Source organism: Lissotriton helveticus, chromosome 4_1, assembly GCF_964261635.1.
Source record: "Lissotriton helveticus chromosome 4_1, aLisHel1.1, whole genome shotgun sequence".
Lineage (NCBI taxonomy): Eukaryota > Metazoa > Chordata > Amphibia > Caudata > Salamandridae > Lissotriton > Lissotriton helveticus.
In genome coordinates, this window is record NC_136063.1 from 302,170,327 (window position 1) to 302,188,330 (window position 18,004).

Consider the following 18,004-nt stretch of genomic DNA (forward strand, 5'->3'; position numbering starts at 1 on the left):
TTTCATTTTCCTCAAGACTCTTGAAACTTCAAAACAAGCATCTCCAGATAGCTTGTGATATTCTAATTTGTTGTCATGCTCCACTGGCAGCATCAGTAAACGATGTAAAGTAATCCCTTTAATGTTATGTGCTGCCAGTCCAGTTGGAGCGGTGACAACACAAGACAGCGATGACTCTGTCCTTTCCTGCAAATAACATGAAATTGCTTTAATAAGGAAACTTTTTCCAGTTCCCGCTTCTCCACTCACGTACAGTCGGACAGGCTTCAACGACGTACATGAGCACTCTTTCTTGTCATGACTTAATCCATGATCAATTTGCATGGTAAGTTCGTCATATATTTTCCTCTGCTCAACGTTGAGTGGTCTTTCCAACTCTTCTAAGTTAACCGCATCCTCCTGAGCATGTGCCATGGCTCTTTCCACTTCATTCATAGCAGTGGCAGCTTCATTTTCGATAAGAGGTCCTCCTAGTGGATCCTGACTCAATGAAGCAGAACTCTGACTGTCCTGAGAACTGTCTCTGGCAATCTCGGCTGCAATCGTTGCTTCCTGCTCAATTTCCACATTCAACATTTCTACATATTTGGGAAAAGCAGGACATTCTATGGTCTCCTTGGCAGCATTGAATGAGTCTTCGTAACAAAGGAAATCTCCAAGCAGTTTCTCTTCTGCACGCCAAGGCTTAAAAAGTTGCAAAAGTGCTAAATAGAAAAACTCCTTTTTTGCAGGAGATTCGCCACTCAATTTTCGATGGTTTATCAAGTGGCATTTTCTTTGCTTGACCAGACATCCCTCACTTCCTATTACAGCATACACTCCTTTCTCAGTATCTTCTTTGATGTTCCTCTTGAATATGTAATTTTGCAGAACCTCATACAGACAAACATTCTCGAGGTGACTGCTTCGATTTGGATAATATGTATCCAACATGTTGCTCTTCAAAATGTCGGTACTGTTTGGCTCCTTTTCCGCCAAATACTCAATTTCCCGCACAGGTTTCAGAACTCGATTACGCGTTGCAGCAAGACCAACACTCGCCCAAACGATACTCCTGGACTTGGCATAGAGACTTGCTGAAGACAACCGGTCAGAACATTCGTAAGCTCCGATTTCTCGATGCGACAACATCTTCAGACTGAAACTGTACAACTTCTTGCTGAGGCTCTTTTCATGGGAAATGTCCTCCCACATATCCTTCAATTCTGTCTTCTCTTTTTTGGTGATGTAAGATGTCACATACCGAGCCACAGCCATACAGTTATCAGCCACAAACTGTATATCCATGTTAGCATTCCACATGGACAAAATCACCGGGTTGTAGTCGTTGATGTACTTAGACTCTTCGTTCCTCTTCAAATTGTATGTGTTTTTAGGTGATTTCTTCATCACATTATGTCGCAGCGAAGACATCAAACTGTTCACTCTTCCTTTAGAAATCACCGATCGTGGAAAGCCGAAACGACATTTGGTGTAGAACTTGTCTTTGTTCCGGAATTTACGACGACAGTACTTTCCACATCGATGGCTTTGGAAACGTAGAACTTTTTCTCTTAGGCTTTTTTTCTCCTTTGCGTTTGGAACAGCACACGTAGAATACTGTTCTATGAAACTCATCACTGAGTCGTCTGCATCCGTTCCAAATTTAGGTGCATCCTTGATCCACAGCAACATATGTATATGAGGAGCACCTCTTGCTTGGTACTCCTTCCTCCAGAAGAAATCCAACACCTCTCCAAGAGGTGGATTCTTCTTATTCATGATGAAAGACATCATACCTTCAAATCTATGATTGAAGTACCTACATACATTGACTGGATCCAAAGAGCACAGTTCTCCGGGTGTCTTGAATTCGATGTTTTCTACGTTAGCATTTGCCTCTCGTAGAAATTCAAGTAAGTCTTCCCAGCCATACTCAGCACAGCTCAAAGTGAGGAACCATGTGGGAGTTCCTAAGTTCCTCAGCATACATTTTAAATCACCATGACGACGGTACCAGTACTCATTAGTACCACGCTGACACGCCATGAGATTAATCAGGTGAGAATCCAAAATACTGTCTTGGACATTGACTTTATCCATAAAGTCACTTGCCGAGATGTTTTGCATGTGTATACCACTTTTCAAGATGTGGTTCACTGCATATGACAGTCCAGACAGATCGCTTTCAAACAGGAGATGAAACAAATAAGGAATGCATTGTCGAAACCTAGGATCTCCTGCATACAATCGCAAAGTCCGGTATTCAGAAGCAGGAATTTGATGAGGTCGCTCATCATATCTTCCTCCCTGACCTGTTGGAAAAAGCTGTGGGAAACACCGAGCTTCCAAACTTTCCTCCCAAACACTAATGGGACTCCCTTTCGCTTGTTTCATTTGAAACAACTCAATAGCATTCCCCATGACTTCCTTGGAATGCAAAGGATGAACACTATAATGTTCATATATTTCTTCACTAGTACAGGGTTCTACTTTCTCAATTTGACCAGCACACAAATCGCTATCCTCTTCCTCACTTACTTCCTCTTCTGCAACATATACATTTTTATAGTATTTATTATATTTTTTGAAATACAATGTTGCCCTTTTGACTTTCCTAACATCTACTAAATCTTGCCATATTTTCTTATTCTTTGTCGGAACCCCATTAACTAAGATAACAAGAGGTTCCTCTTCCACTTTTTCTACTCCAATTGTGTTAATGTTTTTCTTCAAATCTAGAGGCAAATAAACAACTCTTCCCTTTAATCCTCTCTGTAAATCTGATGGAGGCAATTTCCCTGTCTTTGGCTCCATTCTTACAATAGCCTGAAAGGGATGGATACTTTGAATCAAAATAGATTCATAAGTATTTAAATCCTTCAATTCAGAAGGAATCTCAACCAATTCCAGATTATTATGAACTGCTCTAGCAGGCATCTGGTTTTGATTTAATTTGTTACAACAATAAGTACACACACGTTGATCCAATCCCAAATCAAAACAATTTTCTACCATCAAGTATGTTGTAAAATCCTTCCATTCACTATTATTTTCCCTTTCACTTTTTCCATATAAATCCACTAACTTAGTCTGATTCTTATAATAAGTGCGTCGACAACACACACAAGTGAAATTTGGCCTCTCACTTGATTTCACCTCAAACGTCGCAATTTCCCTCTGGAAATTATCTGTACTGGAAACCTGTACACTATCTTCCACATTACTCTCTTCTTCTTGGTCAATTTCAACATTCTCCTCTTTACTTCCAAAGTAACAAAACTCAATTTCTTCACATATATTCTTCACATCTATTTCAGAACCATGCAAAAGAGCAGCGCATAATTGTTTAAGCATAATTGCTGGACTCTTAGCATAATACAACATTCTAACTAATTTCCTCACTTTATTATGATGCACTGCTAGCATCCTGAAATGATGAAAAACACTCTGGCATACTCTCCTGGAAAGACAAGCCAGTGAATGACCATGCAAACCTATCACTTCTCTCACTCTGCAAGGATCTAATTCTTGCAACAACTTCATTTTCTGCTTCAAACTTTTCTTACTAAATGACCGTATAAAATCACAAAGCAAATTGATGGAATCCTGTCGTACACTGCAAATACTACTACACTTCCAGGTGTACACAAGACCCTTAGGACGTCTCCCTAAAACCTCATTACCTAACACCTCTTCTATCTCTGTTCTCACAAGTTTTTCTTTTTCAACTGGACAACCATCTTTCACTTCATAAGCTCGACCACTGGTGTCAACTGCATGCACCAAATCATTATCCTGGAAATAACTCTCCTCATTAAAAAATGCCTCAGAGCTTGAACTATGCATCCATTCTCCAGAAAAAACTTCACAAAAATTACTACGATTAACTATTCTCTTCCATCTACTATTTCTTTTGAAATCATAAATTACCTTGTTTAGCTTCCTAATTCTATTGATTGTCAAAATAAATAACTTACGTTTAATTTCAAATGCCTGATCAATAACTTTCTCAACTATTTTTTTTCTCTTATAAAAAACCACTTTCTGCTGACCTTTCTTAATATTTTTTAACAAATTCCCAATTATCCTGTTGCGGAACATTCGTTTACGAATATCCCTAAACTGTTGTTTCCTTCTACTTTCATCCATAGAGTTATCTCTTACTCTAGCAGTAACATTTCTCATTGGCCTTTCCTTACCATTTGAATTCTTTCTCCTTTTCTGGACTGAAACATTTTCTGTAGTAATATTTTTTTTACTACACATATTTCTTATGACTGTTTTTCGACTCTTACCCGGTGCTTTCTTGGTGACTTGACAAATCTTTTTGTTAGAGGACTGCTGCATTATTCCATGGTCCTGCTGTCTTTGACGTTTTGCAGCCTTTCTTACTCTTTCTTTGCTAGGCATCCTAAAATCTTGAAATAATCTGCAGTTGAATCTGTGGTAAAATATAATAAAAAATGTTATTAACCACTATTACCCAACAGTAAATTAATAACAGTCATCAAAAACTTAACACACTACTTAAGTATATAATATACTGAAGCCTATCTCCAATTTTTCACTGAACAGGACTCATCTCTTCTTAACCTTGGATAAACCTCACCTACTCTGTGTCCCCTGCACATAATTAAATGTAAAGGGGCAGATTTATATTAACTAGCACATCCCCAGGGATGCACCAGTTAACGTGCACCGCTGCTCTGCCACCCACGGTGTGCCGCATTTACAATCAGATAGGACAAAGCTACATCAAAACCCTGCGCCTGCTTGAAGCAGGCATAGATCTTGACGCAGGTAGGCTGAAAGCTAAAGCAACAACTAAGTGTCGTGTGCAGAAGTTACAAAAAAGGAAAAATGGCGTTTAAACCAGTAATGAGACCATGCTAACGTAATACATAGTAAAAATATCCAGGATCTACATCAGTTTGGGGTTCACGAACCTGGCAGGTACAAGGCACTGAGGCTTTCCACCGTGCATGTCTCATCCCAAAACATATGTTGTTTGTGAATGAAACAATTTCCCAGACCAAATGCTTTGGATTGGCTACTTCTAAAAAATTAAACACCCCTACTATCCCGGAGTTAGAGGAATATGATGGTTGGAGTAATTTTACTTGTTGTCTATTAAAGATTTACAGGCCCTACTCCGTAATTCTTCCTTTAACATTTCCAGTATAAATCCAAAAGGTTGACTGCTTTGGCAACGTGCCTTATCCACGGTTTAATAACGCTGCCTTTTGCTTTATATAAGTTTTCAAATTGTATGAAATATATACCAATAGGTCGTTATTAACCTTTAGGTAGTGGTTTTCTTCATGAAGTCTGGTCGCTTCCATACACATACAGATTTTCAAAGATGATCAAGAACTTTATCTGAATGGAGAGGAATGCACTGAGACGCCAGATCATTCACTAATGTGTAGGCACATACAGTTACACGGTTCATGCAACAAACACCGACCAAATATGGCTTGCGTGTTGCAAGGCACACCAGTTCCTGCTATCATCCCCACGTTCAAGTTCTTGGAAAATGGTAGTTATTTGATGCTCAATAATGAAGATTGTTCTGGGTTAATTAAAAGTATTCATTTTATCGTAACAGTAAATGAACGGGTTATTTGCTGCAGAAATGTTCTATTTCCTCCCACACATGAACATAGGGAGTTTTCAATCTGGCCACAAATACCAACCTTGGGAGCACATTTCAACGGCATGGCAAGAATAAGAGCTATTTTGTCTCAGAGAGAGGTGGCCTTGAGTTCGGCCCGTGAAACTTTCGTGCTTCACACAGCGAACACCCGTACAGAGGTGCAGACCCTTTTAAATACAGATTCGCCTTTCCATTTCAGCAAGATGGTTCGGACTATCTCTAACGCGTCCTCCACAAAGGGCCTGGCGCACTTTTTTAAAGTTGTTACCAGTGGTCTCGTGACTTCATTTGAGAAAATCTTTGGAGTCATCCCTGCTTTCTTACATTCTATTTTTTCCACTCTGCTTCGTGGATTCCCATTTTTACTTGCATTACCAGCGGACGCTCTTGTGCTTTTTTACATTTTTAAATATGGATGTCCCTCCTGTGCAAGCTCCCGCCCTGCAGCTGCTGACACTGTTCCGCAATCGCATGCTAGAATATTATGGCACAATGCCGTTGGCGATATTAAGCACGGCATATGGATTCTCTTTTCTATGCTGATGTGATTCCTTCAAATCTAAGACACTAAAGTATCGGCACGCCCTAAACCAACACAAAGAGACCTTCTTAGCAAATAATATATTATGTGTATTAGGGAGGGTGAGATATAAGCAGCCGCGGGCCGTGGAGGGAGTTACAGTGGGGCAGGGATGCGGGGAGGGGGAGGGGCAGGGTGGAGCCCTCTCCACCCTGCCCCTCCCCCTCCCCGCCTCCCTGCCCCACCGTAACTCCCTCCACGGCCCGCGGCTGCTTATAAGTGTTGCTAACTCTTATTCATTTACAGCATGTTAACATACTGTCACCATTCGCTTTTTATGTACTATTGACTATGCTGGTAATTTTGCTACTGATAATATGTGTACTTGTATAATCTAAGATACTACGCCTGAGAAGACGGCATTAGTAAATAAACATTTCAAATACACATGTGTTCTTCTTAACTCCATGTTCTCGTTTCTAAGAAATATATAACGACCGACTGTTCATGAGTTCCACGTATCCTGAGGTACTATAAGTTCATATTCTGGATTGTCTAAACATTGAGAGTTTGTTATATCCAATGTGGCACTGTACCTAGCTTGCTAAGGGGTTTTGATTACTAAGGTGAGTTTTGGGACACCCTAATTCGCCGAGGTTCCAATCCTCTGTCCACAGTTCTGTGTCAGAACAGAAACCCTGCGACAGGGGCACCCCTCAACCTTACTGGAGCTTCATCACACTTGCGATACAACTCCAGCAATGCGCCAACTTTACGGCACAAATACGTCACGCATCTGTGCTGTTTTTGCCCCATGATGCGCCGCATTGTAAATGCAGCACACCATGGGTGTCGGAACAGCGGCACAGAATGACTAACACATCCCTGGTGATGCGCCAGTCATCATAAATCTATCCCTATGCTTCTTATCTTGTTAGAGATAAACCGCCATATGTATCATCAAAGTTTTTTGCATTTCCTAAATAGCGAACTTTAAGGAATAAATAGCGATTCTTTACCATTCCTAGTTTGCGATGACCTATTTGCTAATTACAAATTACCCATTCATTTCCATGCAGCAGGAGGCCCATAGGAATGAAGGTGCAATTTGCGATTAGCAATTACCTCATCGCAAATTACGAATTTTTCCGACGGTGCAGGGGTGTCTCAAGAACACCCTGCTGCACCCCTGAAAAAGAAATTTGGGGTCATATGGCGCACATAAATTTTGAAAACATTCCTTTACCTCAAAAACGATTTTCAACTCATAATTTGAAAACACTGCACATGGGGAAATGACTTAAAATGTCCTTAAGACACATAAAAGCATTTTTGATTGCCTTTGCAGCATGTTTCAGTCACCTTTAACATGCCTATGTAACGGAAACATTCAAAATCTAAATTTTCCATGCACAGGTGGGAGCATATTTACAAGCAATTTGCTCCACAGACAAACTTCTTACATTGAAATGGGAAAAATAACATCAGAGACTCTCAATTACCTTATAAAGAAGCAGACACCATTATGTCCTTCTCATCAATATTAAAACCATTGCTTTTTCTCAAAAACGATTTACAAGTCATAATTTGAAAACACTCCACAGCTCCTATGCACATAAAAGCCCTGTCAGTACTAATACTTCACATTTTCTCCAATTACAATTTCTCAAAGAAACAAAATATATTTGTGAAACACTTGAGACAAAGCAACATTTGAAAAACACAACTTTCTTCATAATTTTCTCCTTAAAGCTTTTTCTATCTAAATTAAAGAAATCTTTTCTCACCTTAGCAAATACTTTGAGTTTCAAAACAGTCTCAGAAACACACCAATTTGTCTTCAGCAGAGCAAAAGGTATGCACTCCAGAGTCTGCAGCTATCAAAAGCACAGAAATGCTGTAATTCCTCACACATATCTCTCATGTCACCCAATCAAAACTCTTCCCTCACTTTTTTCAAAGCAAAACCCTTCCCCCCTCTGCCCCCTCTCTGCTTTTTCTGCATAGCAACCACCTCTTGCAAGACCTCTCACACAACAATGTTGCAATTGAACTCTGAACTCTCAGTGCACCTGCATATCCAGAGCATTCTTTCATTTAATGATTTTTTCTTCGCCACTCAAAATACATCTTTCAACGAACTCATCCATGCACACTAACTTTCTGTTTTCAGCAATCAAAATCCACCAATCACTCTTACTGCTTCATTAACACAGAAACTCCTCCGTTTTTTTCATTTTACACTCTCATTTTTTCAACTGCCATTTCATTGCCACACTTCATCTGACTGCAGCAGAACCTTCTCTCACCATGTTTTCTGTCTGGATTGTTGGACATAGTTACATCTATTGGGCTCAAAGGTACGCTGAAAACAGGAATTTACCTAACCTCAATTTACAAGATGTGGAAATTAAGTGGTTTGGCCACAGAGGATTAAAATGTCACCAATTGATACCATTGGTGAAAACCTTTATGCATTTGCCAAAACTTGACCTGTTAATTGTGCACTGTGGAGGTAATGATTTGGGCACTTTGACTGGGGTAGGTCTGGAAATGCTTTTAAAGGACACCTTTGAGCAATTGATGGCACTTTTTCCTCAGACTGCCTTGGTATATTCAAATATATGCCAAAGACAGAAATGGAGGTGGTCGAACCAATTTTGTCCACAAATTGAGAAATCGAGGAAGCATGTAAACAAATCTGTTTCAGCTTACATGAGAGACCATGGAATGGGCTCCCTGTACAACAATAACTTGCGTTACTACATGCAAGATATCTACAGAGGAGATGGAGTTCACTTCTCAGATGAGGGCAACAGAGTTTTCACTCTGAATTTAAGACTGTGCATTGGTACCTACTTATAAGTACCTAAATGTACCATAAACCCAAAAGCTCTTCTCAGAGCTACCCTACATCTGATCACTCACAATTATTATTTTACTCTAACTTTTTTCACTAATTTTCAAGAAAGTACGCTCCCCAGAACGCTTCCCGGTTCGCGAACCGGGCGCACTCCACGCAAAAAAACAAAAAAAACTGTATATTTTCTTTTGCCCTGCGAGACCCTTTCAAAGCCTCCACATCAAACCTAGGGGGTCAGGGACGATCTACTATGCCCCCTTATGGTCATTTGCCCCTTCGCTTTGGCCTCCTCTTGTCTCTCGATCCTACCGAGAGACAAGATGGCGGCCGCTACGGACTGTTTGGAATGTTTACAGACGCCGAAAAACTAATCAGCTTCGCAAACCTCCGTAACGCGAAAAGTACGCGAAGCGGAGCGCTGTTACAGATATATATCTTTTTTTGAACGTTAATTTCTCAAAATCCACTGGAGCACATATATTGAGACCTAGCAAAGGCACATCGGGCTACCAGTCCCTACAATTTTGCCAAGTTTCGTGCAAATCCATTCAGCCGTTCGATTATTATTATTTTATTTTTTTTTGCCCCGCGGGGCCCTTTTAAAACCTCCACATCAAACGTAGGGGGTCAGCGAGGATCTACTATTCCCCCTTATGGTCATTTGCCCCTTCGCTTTGGCCTCCTCTTGTCTCTCGATCCTACCGAGAGACAAGATGGCGGCCGCTACGGACTGTTTGGAATGTTGACAGACGCCGGAGAACCAATCAGCTTCGCTTCACAAAGCTCCGTTGCGCGAAAAGTACGCGTCCTGGGACGCTGCCCGGTCTGCTGTTACAGATATATATCTTTTTTTAAACGTTAATTTCTCAAAATCCACTGGAGCACATATATTGAGACCTACAAAAGGCACATCGGGCTACCAGTCCCTACAATTTTGCCAAGTTTCGTGCAAATCCATTCAGCCGTTCGGGCTAAAAGTGAGGCCAACCGCCCTATGGAAATTAACATGGGAAAAACGCGATTTGGGACCCCCCTTTTTTCTCGGCCCCCCCTTGACGAACCCCCCAAAAATTTTCAGGGGCTGCTCAGAAACAAAATGTGCCATTTTCCTGAATATTTCAGCCAATTCCGTCCACAAACGCCAAAGTTATTAGACATAGAATTTTCAAAAATCCCATAGAGAAAAAATCCTAACTATATATACCTACTGGCGACCGCCAGTAGGTAATATATATATATATATATATATATAAATATATATATATATATATGAATATAGATTTCTATTTGAATGTATCAATTATTTAATGATTTATCATATGACGAGATCGTGGAAGATACCTGAGAAGAGATTCTAACTGGGAGGGCATAACTCGCAACATTTTCATGGGCATAATGACACGGAAATTCGTGGGGAGCATATGCCTATTGACATTAATACAAACTTTTCTCAAAAAATGTCAGGCCTCCTTCTTTCAACATATCTTTTTAATTTAAACAATCAGACCTCTAACCTTTAAAATTGGCTGGCCACCATTAATAACTCAGACCTGCTGTGCTCATTCATGAACCTTCCCACAAGGCAAGCACCAGGTATACTGTAATAAATGTACAAATATATACACAACAGGAAAGTCAATTCAATATAAAATCTATACTAATAGAGCCAAATAAGCATTACTGTAGTGAAAATTGTCTACCCTTATGAGTCGTTCAGGTGGGTCATCAACACCAAAACCGTTCCCTACTACAGTACTCTTGAGTGATTCCATGTAACAAAATATCAGCCTACAGGCTTTAATCCTTCATAAATTCGATCCACCCTGAAAAGCCCACTGCCTTTAACACATGCTTTTCAAAACAAGCAAGTAAGGCCTACTTACCTTGTCAAAACTTTTCATTATAAACAAATCAAACCTAGGGAATCTGACATGACTTCTGCCAGTAAACTGACAAGGCCTCCAGCCTTTACCAATGCCCTGATAATATATAAAACCCAGGCCTACAAAAGTATGCAGAAGCAGGAAACCATGAGGCATACATTTATAGTATTGCAAATGTTTACAAAATTACATTTGGCAAAACAACATACAGCCATCTCAGTAGGGCCTAACAAAATTCATCATTTTAATTCTACTCTCTGGAATGGTCAGAGTGGGTTACCATCACGAAAAACCTTGCCTTCTATGGTAGTCTGTGAAATTACATGTAACAAAATACCTTTCTACGGGCTGTAATATAATTAGATAGCGCTACACTGTAATAGGCCTCTTGGCTTTACCACACGTTATTCACAATAAATAAGCCAGGCCTACTGCTTTGTAATAAGTTTTCATAATAAACATACTAGATCTAAGGCATCAGGTGTAGCAGTTCTCTGCACACCAATTAAGCCTAAAGTTGTTATCATTGGCTCATCACCATAACCAAGTCAGGTCTGCTGCACAGAGCATACGCTTTCCCACAAGACAACCCTCAGGCATCCAGTCATTAAATTGCAAATGTATGCAAAATTTCTGTTGGCAAAGCATAATACTATGTCTCCTAACAGGGTTTAACGACGATTTTCGCGGTGCTCCTGATTTGTCAGAGAGGGTAACCAGTACCAAAACCCTTTCCTACTAAGATATTCAATGAGATTCCATGTAGCACAAATAATAGCTATATGCTTTAATTTAGAGCAATAATCCACCCTTAAATGACTGTTGACTTATATACATGTTTTAAACAATTAATATGTCAGGTCCACTGCCTTTATTATTAGAAACAGTCAGCCATAACCAACTCAAGCCAATTGAGCTGAGCGTAAGCTTTCCACAAGGCAAGTATTTAGCATACAGTCACAAAAGTAAAACCATATGCAAGATTACATTTGGCGAAACAAAATACCATCTCTCCTAAGAAAGTCTAACAAGGATTATTGTAGTGCACACCTTTTTTCCCCGGAGTTTATTTGGGTGATCACCAACACCAAAACCCTGGCCTCCTGTGGTAATCTGTGAAATATACATCAAAGAAAGGGGGAGGATTCGGCCTCCTATATGTACTGTAGTAACCAAAGAGAGCCCGTCAGTATTATTGGACTATATTTCTACCCATTAGATTCAACACTTGTGCTAGTATTCAATAATTTTGTCAAAAAAATAATATTACATACAATACCCAATTGGTAATGTTTGTTTTGATATGTAAAGAGCCAACGTTAGGCCTCATGGGCTCAGAAGGGGAAAAGGGACGCTTTTAGTCAGATTTTCATAAAAGCTACTCCCTTGACTTTTGGGATAGCCTGCCTGCGGCTCCGAAGACAGAGGCTATCCCCACAGACAAAATTATTGAATACTCACACAAGAGTTTTTTCTCATTAGGAGTGGTATAAGGGATCGTTAGGAGGTCTTGATGAAACGCTGCGGGGTAAGCCTCGAAACACGCAGATCCATGAAATACATACACCAAATCGTATATCTTTCATCTTTCCCCATTTTTAACCATTCCAGCAATATGTGAGAATACATTATTTTTCATACTTAGCCAGGTATTTCTAACCATTTTTCCATCTGAGATAAGACCCTCCCACTCTTATACCTCCCCATTCTTCATAGTATATGATCAAAGTGCTCCCACGTATTCGTAGGTTGTAGCATTCTCTGTTCCGCAGCCGGATGGGAGAATCCTAGGATGAAGCAAGCCACCAAGGGTAAACCCTGGTGGGTGAGGGTTATTTTATGAAAACCTTTTGTTTCTTACCTAATGTAACAAATGGAAAGATAGTTCAAGCAAACCGACAGTAATCTGTGAAATGCCATGTAACAAAGCTACTGCCAACAGGCTTTAACACAGTGGAATAACAATCGATCACTAAAAGCCCATAGTTTTGAATGCACGCATTTTCACAATAAGTATATCAGGCCGATTGACTTTGCCAATGTTTCTTAATAAAAAGATCAAGCCTATAAAATCTGGTGAGACTTTTCTGAATTAACCTCTTACCCTTAAACGTTGGCCTTACACTTTACTCAACACCACCCTTTAAACTGGCAGCCATTGTGCGTACAGTTATAAAATTACAAATACATTGACAAATACTCTCAATAGGGCCTAACAAGGGTCATCATGGTGAAAACCCCCAGGATTTGCCAGTGTGGGTGTCAAATGCAAAAAGCACGTGCCTACTACTGTAATCTGTGGGATTTCATGTATCAAAATACCTGTGTATAGGCTGTACGTGACAACAAACAAATGTTAAAAGCTTATTAACTGTACTGTATGCTTTTCACGATTAATTAGCTAGATCAACTGCATTTGTCAAGCATATAGCTTGTAACCATAAGCAGGTGTGCAGTTTTTATTGAACACCTTTCCACAAGCCAACCACCAGACACTCAGTCAGAAACTTAGAAAGTTATACAAAGTTACAGCTGGCTATTCAAAATACTATCGCTCATAAAATGGCCTTACAAGGTTTCTCACAGAGCAAATCATCTTTATCCACTGTCTGTCACACTGGGTAATCAACACCAAAACCACTGCCTACTATGGTAATCTGTGAGATTCTGTGGAACAAAATACCTATCTGTAGGCTTTAATGTAGGGTAATAACAATCCACATTTAAATGCCAATTGACTTTAACATATGCTTTTCACAATAAATATGGCAGGCCTTGTGCCTTTATCATAGTATTTCATAATAAACATGATCACAGAGCTGCCACCATAAGCAACTCAGTCCTGCTGTATCAAGTATAAACAATGTCATAAGCCGAAAAGTACAAACATGCACCCTTTTTATTGGAAGCACACAAATTCGCCCCAATCAAAACTCGTACTTGGGGGAACCGGCATGCGAGAGAGCTCCCCTCTCAGTAGGACTCTAAAAGGTCTTTTTTGTTGAACACATAAGGTTGGAAAATTGTTGCACTGTCAAGCCGGGCCTAAACATCCATGTAGATTAGTATGGCCCTGTATAGTATAGCCCTGGGCTCTGAAACGCAAAACTGCACTCTGAATTCTAAAGTTAGTGACTGCCATCCGATCTGTGCTGCTCCCTGAGAAAAACAAACACCATAGATTATGTAGTTATCTAAGACACTTAATATCATTACAATGTAATGTACTTGCCCTGAATGTTCAAGTTCAGGCTGCAGGATAAATAAAAAAATTATAACAGCTGCATGGAAGACAAGCACTTTTTTGTGGAAGCATACAGCTTCTGCCCAAAACATGCACTCCAGGCTACGCCAAACCACTTCTTCTAGTAGTGCTTCTAAAAGCCCTTTTTTAGGTTAATCACATAATGTCTGGTGACATCTTCACTGTCAAGCCAGACCTATAAAAAGAATACAATTTCAGTTATTTGGCCATACGGTGGAGCTCTGTCCATGGAAAGTAGGGACATCACATATTTTAACTCCTTCTGTGCCGCGGTGGCGCTGTGCTGATGACGGAGCGGTTCCATCATGGCCCGCCCAACGCACCTGCGCGGCGCTGATTTCGCGCCTGTGCGGCACTTATTTCGCGCCTGAGCGGCGCTGATTTCGCACCTGTGCGGCGCGTTCTATTAAGTGGGCGGGGCCATGACGGAACTGCTCCGTCATGAGCACAGCTCAACCGCGGCTGGTGACGGAGCGGTTCCGTCACTAGCATGGGCCCGCCGCGCTGCCCCCTGCCCCCTTAGCGCTGCGGCCGAATAGCCGCTGCAGCGATGGGGTTAAAGAAATACGGAAAAGAGCAAACTTTGAATCGAAAGATACTGAGATCGGAGCACGTATGTTTTATTGAGATGCTGACGCGTTTCATCCTTGTGGAATAAGAGGGCTTTGAGCAGATTCTTTTAAGAGAAAAGAAGTGCGGCCGTTTTATCAGTGGCTGTCTCTCTGTTCATGAAATCCAAAAGCGAGAGGTAGTTGATACTATAGCTGTGTGTGATTGTCCAACTGTTGGGAATGCTCATTAATCATCAGAACGATGAAAATTTTATTTGAGTATATTAATGAAACGTACTAGCCTGTTGTCTACTCCCAAGTAGAGTTTCTTACAAATACGCAATATACTGTCATTCACACAGGAGAGTCCACGGCTAAATAGGGCTGACTCATTGCCCTGTACAGTTTATTGTGGTGGGTGCAAACAAATGTTAATGACAGTTTAACAGGCTAATACACAAAGAGGACTGGCTGAAAGAACCTCTATGTATATATGTGTGTAGATGTATTTTTAATTTATTTGTAGGGGGAGTGTCTTGGCTAATGACAGAGATAAAGATGGAGCATAAGTCAATCATTCAAAATGTGATGCATATAAAAGCCATATCCATTCAGCATTTATATTACATCAAAAATGAGTTTTCCTAATGGTGTAAATGTGACACTAAGCATAACAGAGCATTGAATATGCACCATCTTAAAGAACATAAAGAACATTATGTCACAATGCAGTATCGGGGCACTTCTCCCGGAACCTGGCAACCAGTCCTATTGCTCATGAACGCTACGCTTGCCTTTGACCCTGTACCTCTCTACCCTGTACCCTGTACCTCCCTGTACCGCTCTGTTGCCTTTTGGCTAGGTTTGTGCTATACAAATACCAAACATACACAGCCAAAACATTAAAGTAAAAGAAATTCCTTACAACCAGAATTAGCAAAGCATATATATCAAAAGATGAGAATAGCATATGTACAATTTTTTCGGTCCAAACAGATGTAGACAAAAAAGAATGTGGAAATTAAAGGATTCGGTGATTACTTTTCAAAATGTCCAATGTGCTTGACAAAATAACACATATTTTTCCTTAAAGAAACTGTATGAAAACTAATCGAGATATTGAAAAATGACCTGTAGGCAAAAAGAGGAAAAAGTATGATTACTGCAGAAATAAATGTGGTATGTACCAATTTCTGCGAGTAATTCCCCATTTCCCATCTGGCAAATCAAAATATTAGAAGTTGACTTTACCTGGTTCTTTGTACGTTGTATTTTCTAAACCACAGAAAGTGCCTTGGGTGGCTTAGTAAATTCCTAAAATTATTAAGTGTCAGGGCTGCGCCACAAATTAATGCCACCCAGATGCAAAATCTTAGTTAATCTGGCCTGAAGTGTTTTAGAATCCCAGTGAAATCAGTAGGGCAGAGCAGAATTCACAGCATAGTGCCCTATTTATGGCTATCAAGTCTCTTTGTTATCCATCAATGCCTCAACAGTTACAAATTCCAATAGGGTCTTCCTAAGGACCAGAAATGGTATAACACCAAGAAGCAACATAAAAATAGAGGAGGACTATACTCCTAATGGGATGCCAATCTGTTGAAAAGGTAGACATAATATTTGATCTAAAGAGTACTCAGAGAAAACTAAGTGCATTCTGAAATAAGGGTGAGAGAGGGTGAGATAGTTAATATTATTGGATCTCCCCATGTTATTAAGGTGCTAAAGCATCACACCATGGTTGTTACAGTGAACAGTGCACTTAGGATATATACTTGGTAATGCTCTACTACTTACTGGTAATCTTCATTACTCCTGGTCACGTTGTCCTCATCCCATTCATAAACAATGAGATAATCCTATCTCACCAACAGAAAAATAGAACGAAGGAATGCTGGCCCCTACCCCAACCCCTTCTACCGGGAGTACATAAGCATGCTTACCCAGCATTCCCACTGACCTACCAAGCCACAGATGAAAGCCTGCACATCCGGGAGAGAGGATAGTAATGAATGGGACGAGGACAACGGGACCAGGAGTAATGAAGATTACTGGTAAGTAATAGGGCATTACCCCCAGGTCCCTTCTGTCCTTGTCCCATTCAGAAACAAGTGAACATATCCAAGCAACAAACATGCATTCATCAACAACAAACCCCCAGGACACAAGGCAGACAGCAACACCCTGCCATTCACTGAGTAGAACGCCCCAGTACACCCGCCAGAGGGAAACCAGAAAGGGAGTAGGCCAACTCAATGGCCTGTTTCAGCCAGCGACCAATGGAAGAAGAAGAGGCCTTCCCCCATGAGAAGAAACCCCAAAAAATGCAAACAGGGAGTTGGACTTCCGAAAAGGACGAGTTCGATCCAGATAGATACGCAAAGCTCGGCAAACATCCAGCAACGACCAAGGAAGATCATCTCCAGATACCTGGTCCACGCACAAAGCAGGCAAAACCAACTCCTGCGAAAAAATGTATCTGTGAAGGCACCTTCAGGACAAAAGAAGAATTCAATCAAAGGACCACCCCATTCTCAGAAAAAGACAGGAAGGGCTCCCGAGCCATCAGAGCCCCCAACTCCACAAGGCGCTTGGCCGAAGTGCTGGCCACCAAAAAAGCCACCATCAACTTCACAAACCTAATGTCCACCTTAGTCAAAGGCTCAAAGGGAGATGCCACTCTACCAGGACCACTAGAAAACTGCCTCCGAGAGGGCTGACAAAAGAGGAATTTAGATCTAGAAGAACCATAAGCAGTGGATGACTGCATAAAATAAGAAATGTGCCTTTTCTCCTTAAAAAACTTGTGCAACCTGCCCTCCAACTCTTCCCCAGATATCATAGTCCCTTGGAAAGACAAGCGCAGGGCAGAAGCCTTCTGAGCGGAATCAGTCTTTCAATCCTTTAAAATCAGATTGTGCGAGCTGCCACATCAGCCACCCCCCATAAAGAGCTGAGGCCTGCCCATCATCAAAGGACACATCTGAAAGAAACTCCACTTTCCAGACCTATCATCCGGGGACTTATACAGAGCTTTGATATCAGAAATAAAGATCATGCAATTTTATTTCCATAAATCCCATCACACAAAGCCAATGGGAAACTGAAGAAACCTACATAAGGGAAGCATCCACTTTCTTATCCACTGGATCCCTAATAACCGCATACTCAGCCAACGAAGACCCATTCACCAGACAAGCAACAAAAGAATCAATCGGGATGGAGTCTGCCAAGTCCTGAAGAGGATACAGCTCGGCCATGAAACAGGGAAGCACAATCCGATA